Source organism: Sus scrofa, chromosome 5, assembly GCF_000003025.6.
Source record: "Sus scrofa isolate TJ Tabasco breed Duroc chromosome 5, Sscrofa11.1, whole genome shotgun sequence".
NCBI lineage: Eukaryota > Metazoa > Chordata > Mammalia > Artiodactyla > Suidae > Sus > Sus scrofa.
Window position 1 is genome coordinate 23,133,613 of NC_010447.5, and position 7,013 is coordinate 23,140,625.

Below are 7,013 nucleotides of genomic sequence, written 5' to 3' on the forward strand. Positions count from 1 at the left end.
CTCCTGCTCAAAATTATAGGTGAGGGATACACATTTCTTGCCAAGAAGTGGAAGCTGGAGAAAGGCAAGTTTCAGCTCACTATAGGGTCTTTTCTAGTTGGCTATGTCTGTCCACAGGTGACATGAGCTGCATTGGGAGGAAGGGAGCTGTTCAAGTCAAGGCTGATGAGAGTAAGGTCCAGTGCGACTGCAGTTGGTGACTCCCCAATAGTCTGTAATTCAATGGAACTCATCCTGCTGAGGAAGGAACTTTCAGGAAGGTCAGGACTTCTCTAGTCCCTGGAGTGGGAGTCAGGGGCAGCTGATGACCTTCCTGCTGCAGTCCCCATTGCCAAACATACACCCTATCAGATGAGGACAAGGGGACAGGTGAGGTGTGATGTGTACGTTCCTGAATGCTGTAACAGTGCTCATGCGTACCTGTTCCTTCTGTTCCTACACATACATGCAGAAAACCTTTTTATATAATACCGTTTTTAATGGAAGTGCAGTTTTTCCAAAATGAAAGCAGTTACAGATCTGAATGATGCTTATGTAACTTTAAACACTGAGTTGGGGTAGATCCTAATTCACTAACGGAAGGGGAAAGGGAGGCGTTCTCACGTACTTACCTTCCATCATTGACAAAAGAACATGGAACCAAAAGATTCCTTAAGGTAAGTCTTCCAGAGTCAGGTTGCTGGGGGGCCTTTGGGGGCCCTGCCCCCACCCTCTTGAAAGGTAGTTCAACTGCAGTGGGAGGAGGAGTGATGCAGGAGCTGAGGACTAAGCATTGAGGGTACCTGCTTCCTCGGCTCTGCAGTGTTGGGCAGGACACCTCACCTCTCCACACTGTCTTCATCCATGAAGACAATCCCTCTCTGTTTGATAATTTACAAAGTACTTTCACATACATTTTCTGTCTCATTTGCTCTCTTACTGCTTTAAGGTTGACAGAGCAGATATGCCCATTTTATACAAGAAGAAACAGTCTAGAGAGATTAACTGACTCACCTGAGGTCTCACAGCTTGTTTTTTTGTTTGTTCGTTTGTTTGTTTGTTTTGCTTTTTAGGGCTGCCCTGTGGCATATGGAAGTTCTTAGGCTAGGGGTCAAATGGGAGCTGCATCTGCTGGCCTACACCACAGATCACGGCAACGCAGGATTCCGGACCCACTGAGCAGGGCCAGGGATTGAACCTTCGTCCTCTTGTTTACTAGTAGGGTTTGTAACTCGCTGAGCCACAACAGGACCTCCTGATGATAATGATGATTATTTTTTTCGGTCACAGCCTGTTAAGAAGACTAGAATTGTATTTAGACTTTATGACTTAAATCTTGACACTTTACTGTAGTTCCTTTCCTATCTATAGGATGGAAGAGATACTAGAACCCAGTCACAAACTTTTCTTTTTTTTGCCTTTTAGGGCCACACCCGTGGCATATGGAAGTTCCCAGACTGGGGGTTGAATCAGAGCTGCTGGCCTATGCCACATTCACAGCAACGAGGGATCCAAGCCATGTCTGCGACTACACCACAGCTCATGGCAATGCTGGATCCCCGACCCACTGAGCAAGGCCTGGGATCAAACCCACATCCTCATGGTTACTAGTCAGATTCGTTTCCGCTGTGCCACAACGGGAACTCCCACGGTCTTTTCTTGCGAAGAACTCTGACTGCACCACTTGCTTTGGGAAGCCCTCCCAGATACCTACCCACTCTCACATCAGGGCTTTATAGCCTTCTACGTACTCTCTTGGAGCACTGAGCACCATGTCTTGCAGATAGTTTGTGTGTTGGCTCCCTAACCAGAAATGGATGGAGACTATATTATTCATTTTGGATCTAGCATAGTGCCTGATGCAGAACAGGCAGCATTCCTTTACGTATTTGCTGTATGCGTCTTGACTCTATGTCTTAACCAGTGTTCTGAACCAGGGGTTCAGTGACCCACAGCAAGAAACTCATTTTGTCTTGTGAGATAAATGAAACAAAAGTTTCATGGGACAATATTTATCCTTGCTATGTGCATGCACTCTGATACTTTCTGTGTCTTGTATTCTATTTCACTTTTTTAAGATGCTGACTGTGATGGTTGGAACCACACTATTTTCACCTCTGTATGCTGGGGACACTTTCTATATGTAGGGCTCTAGCTGTCCCTAAAAAATACAGAGGAGATGGCCCTCAAGTACCTCTTGCTTTGAGGTCAAAGAAGGGTTCATTGATAAGAAACCATACAGAAATCCTTCCAGGACCAGAGGCACAAGGGTGCAAACAGAACCCAGGGCAGAAGGGTTAGATGAGGGAAGGTCCTTGAGAGCCCTGGTGAGAACCTTTGTGCCTCCAGAAAATATGAAGGCAGGGGCTGCTTCACTGGGGCCTGAAACACAGACAGGCAGGGGCTGGACTTGATGCCATGGGCTTCTCATTGCTCTTTCTCCGGATTACAGGTCTCTACTCCAGAAAGCTCTCTGGGGTCATGAAAGGCCTCTTCCCTACAGTTAAGGGGGGTGGCAGAGATGGGAAGTCTAACTTCTGCCTCAAGCAGCCTTGAAAATAACCTCCCGCCTCCAGACCCTGGGTCAGTTGCTGGCTGAGTGACTTTGGTTCAGCCCCACGTCATTAGGTTCAAGGGTGACAGCTGAAGCCAGGGCTCTCTAGGGCTAACAACTCTCCTAAGAGAAAGCTTATGGGCTCTCTAGTCACCTACGCATTCCACCCCTTTATCTCATCTTTACCTCCGTGGGAAGGTTGGTGAGAGGCACTTTGGGAACAATAGCACCTTCCTGCCCCTATTCCGAGCCCAAGGCGAGCAATGAGGTAGTGAGGGTGGGGCTCAAAGGAGTAGCCATCCCTGCTGTCTCCCATGGCTCCTCAGGTTGGACTGGGTATTCCTGAGCCAAGGTTTGGGGAAGGGAAAACAGAGCTGCAGGAGCTTCCTCTCTGGGAGGTACACACTTGCTCTGGAAACCTGCCCCTTTTCCCACAGTCTCCCTTGGGCCAAGGGAGACTTTTCACGATGCTCTGACATCATTGACATGTTCCATTAAAATTTTTTTATTAAAAATTAGAAAATTTATTATTATTATTGTCTTTTCTAGGGTCACACCCATGGCACATGGAGGTTCCCAGACTAGGGGTTGAATCGGAGCTGTAGCTGCTGGCCTACACCACAGCTCACAGCAACGCCGGATCCTTAACCCACTGAGCCAGGGATCGAACCCACAACCTCATGGTTCCTAGTCAGATTCATTAACCACAGAGCCACGACGGGAACTCCTAAAGATTATTTTGGCCATACCCACGGCATGCCAAAGTTCCCAGGCCAAGGATCAAACCCACGCCACAGCAGTGACAATGTCAGATCCTTAACCACTAGGCCACCAGAGAACTCCTTAAAATGTTTTATTACAAAGGGAACACATCCATTTTCTTGCTTTCTCTGGTTGTTTGTGCAGAGTCGCAGTTCCATTTTGCATCGTAACTGAGAAGGCGAGGTCTCAGCACCAGGCTTCTGGAGCCTCTGTGCCTTCCTAACACGAGGCTTCTGCGGTCCTGTCCTGTCTGTTCAGGGGGTAAGGTGGGGTGGGTTGAAAGAGAGAGACCTGGTGATGGTGACTGAACAGATGTAGGGGTGCCAGATGGGGAGGAAAGGAGGAGCTCGTGGTGATGAGTATAGCTTCTCTGAGAGTAGCCTGGGAAACCTCCTTGGAGCTTTATTTATTTATTTTAAATTCTTTTCTTATTATAGTTGATTTAAAATTTTCTGTCAATTTCTGTTGTACGGCAAAGCGACCCAGTTTTATACCTATACATACATTCTTTTTCTCATATTGTCCTCTGTCATGTTCCATCACAAGTGCTTAGATATAGTTCCCTGTGCTATATGGCAGGATTCATTGAAGCTTTAGATGTGGGATGATGCATTCGGCAAGCTGCAGGCATGTTCATCATCCCAACCCTATCACTTGGGTTATTAAATAACCACCACAGGTTATTAAACCTCTTGATTTAGTTTCCTCATCTTAAGATGGGGATAACAATAGGACCTACTTCACAGGTTATCGTAAGGATTAAATGAGATCATATGTGAAATGCCGAGTGCCTGAAACACTGGAGATGCTCAATAAATATTACTCTCATCATCATCAACCTTGGCTTCTGCATCCATCAGCTGCCCATGTCCCCAAGGGAAAAGACCTTCCTCCCCGCTCATACTCATTCCCCAATCCATCCTGAAGCCAAGGGGCTCTTCCCCTTACAAATATTTGTTAGCCCCTTTCATTCTTTCCATTCCCACTGCCACTATCTCAGGGGAGGCTGGCAACAGACTCCTAATCAACCTCTTTCCTTCTCTAGGGCCCAAATCCAAATCCATCCCCAGCTCTCCTAGAAGATGCAAATCTGATCCTGGCTATATGGAATGATTCAGCAGTTCCCCACAACTTTCAGAACAAGCTCAGATGCCTAGCTCTGGCTCCTGGTGGCTTACCCGCCCTGTCTCCCACACCACCCCACACTCGCCCCCTTGTTTTTGTCCAGAGGAACTAGGCACCTGTGAGTCTTTAGCACCATGTGGTTCTAGCTTTTGCACAGTCCCCTTCCTTCTGCATGGATACCCCGCCCCCTCCCCGTGTAAGGACTCCTCTTCCTTTAAAACACAATTTAAGTGCCACCTCATCCTCAGATCCTCAGGATTCTGGCCATAGTCAGATGCTTCTCTGTACTCTTGTATTTTCATTCTGCTTTACCCCCTACTCCAATGCAAGCCTCTCATGCCCACAGAGACTGGCACACTGTAGGCTCTGTTGGAAGCCGGTGGGTGAGGGGTGGGGGGAACGGGGACTTTCCTCCCGGGTTGGGCCCATCTCTCAGGCCACTGAGCCAGGGAAGCCCTCAGGCAAGATGCCACCCTCCTAGACACTTTCTCCACCACTCAGACCTGGAGTGGAGCCTGGGACCCTGATGGCCCTCACAGGCACAGGAATCTGGGACTCGGGAACCCTGTTGCATCTAACCCGGGCTTTGGAAACAAGGCCAGAGCCTTGAGGCTTGGTGAAACCGACAGACACACCTCGCCCAGGCATTCATAAGGGGCGCGTGGGGTTGGCAAACCCACAGCAAGGCAGACCCTCGACTTTCCCACCCTACGATCAATGTGCAAGCCTGTAAGATAAGAATAAGTGGAACTATTTGGGCTGGGGGGCCGCCGGGCCTGCGATTCCTTGCTGGACGGCCTCCTCGCCTCCCTCGATCCCGATAGCGTGGGAGCACAGCCTCCCCCTCCCCCAACTTGGTCCTCTTCGGAGCCACTAATCGCCTGGCTCTGTCCCTTCTCCTAAATAGGGAAGCGACAGGAGCAGATCGAGTTTCTTCGCCGCCCGTATTTACAGGTTTCCTGGACGAAGCCAAACCACCTCCCCTCGCTCCCCCCTGCGCGCGCAGTGGGGAGAGGAAAGAAGGGCCCCTCTCCTGCGCCCCACCCCCACCCCTCCAGTCCTCCCAGCCCAGTTGCGGCCCAGTCCTCCTCCCTCCCGCCTTTCCTCCACCGCTGCTCCGCCGGCCCCTCTGGGGGCCATGCTCAGGTCGCCGCATTCCAAACCCCGGGCAGCAATTTGGGGTCACGTGGCGCGATGGGGGTGGGGCAGCAGTACGCCCCTGACCCAGGCTGGCGACCTAGAGGCTTTCCAGTGCTGAAGATTCTGGTGCCTTTTTCCCAGACCTCGCGGAGTCCAGCTTCGTTTTGGGAGTGATGCAAGGCGGATTTTTACCCTCCAGAGCCTACTGTGTGCCTGTGAGCACTCACGCTTCTTACCTCCCGCGCTCCCTGCACCGGGGCAGGGGCCCGCATACCTTTTTCATTGGAAGACCCTGGCCGGGAGTCACCCAGGCAGGCCAGCTCCAAGAGCTAGAATCCCTGCAGAATGGCCAGAGAAGTGAGAAGCCTGGGTAAAATTAGTCGCTAAATTTATTCCAAACAGATTCTTGTTAGTCAGGCTAAAGTCAGGTCTGTTTAGCCTTGGTCCCAGACCTCAGAGCTGTACTTTGGGCTTTGGGACATGGAAACTAAGAGGGGATTGATTTCTTCCGGGCTGGTCAGATAGTCCCTAAGCTGCTCATTCTAGTCTAGTGTGAACTCAGAAAGCCCTATACTGAAGCTGAACCTGGCCACATGCAGAGGTCTTGGCTACTTCATGGAGTCAAGGCAGGAGTGAGAGGCACGCACTGGCCCCAGCCAACTTGCTTGAGAAGTGTGACCTTGTAGAACAGAGAGAGTAAAGGTAGAATGGAGACGATAGAAGGGAGGCCTATCTTGGATGGAGGAGGAGGTCTGTGTTTGAGTATTTATTAACTCTTTCAAACATTTATTGAGCCCTCTTTTTTTTTTTTTTTTTTAGGGCTATACCTGAGGCATATGGAAGTTCCCAGGCCAGGGGTTGATTGGAGCTGCAGCAGCTGGCCTATGCCACAGCAATACTAGATCCAAGTCGCGTCTGTACCTACACCACAGCTCACCGAAACGCCTGATCCTTAACCCAATGATCGAGGCCAGGGATCAAACCTGCCTCTTTGTGGATACTAGTCGAGTTCCTTACCAATGAGCCCAACGATGGGAACTCCTGACCCTCATTTTTAATTTTTATTTTTTATTGAGCCCTTATTTAATGTGAGTCCTGTGTTCAGCCATTTGCAGGATCATTGACTGTTTTAGCAGGCACAGGCCTGAGGCTGAGTTCCTGTCTTCATAAAGCTCACAGTCTAGTGGCAAAGTTAAACAAGTGAGGCGCATTTACAGTCTGCGTGCTAAGAGAGAGACAGTGGGGAAGCACAACTGTAGGAAAACAGAGGAGGAGCACTTCGCCCAGATTAGGTTGGTGTATAGTCACGCCACTCAAGATGGCTATTGTCCTGCTCCCCGTACATCCCTTGCTCAACCAGTGCCTGCTTCACCTACACCCTACTCACCTGACAGACCTTCCTACATACTGGCCCCAGGCCCCAGCTAGTGCCTGGTCAACGGGGCTGTGGGGG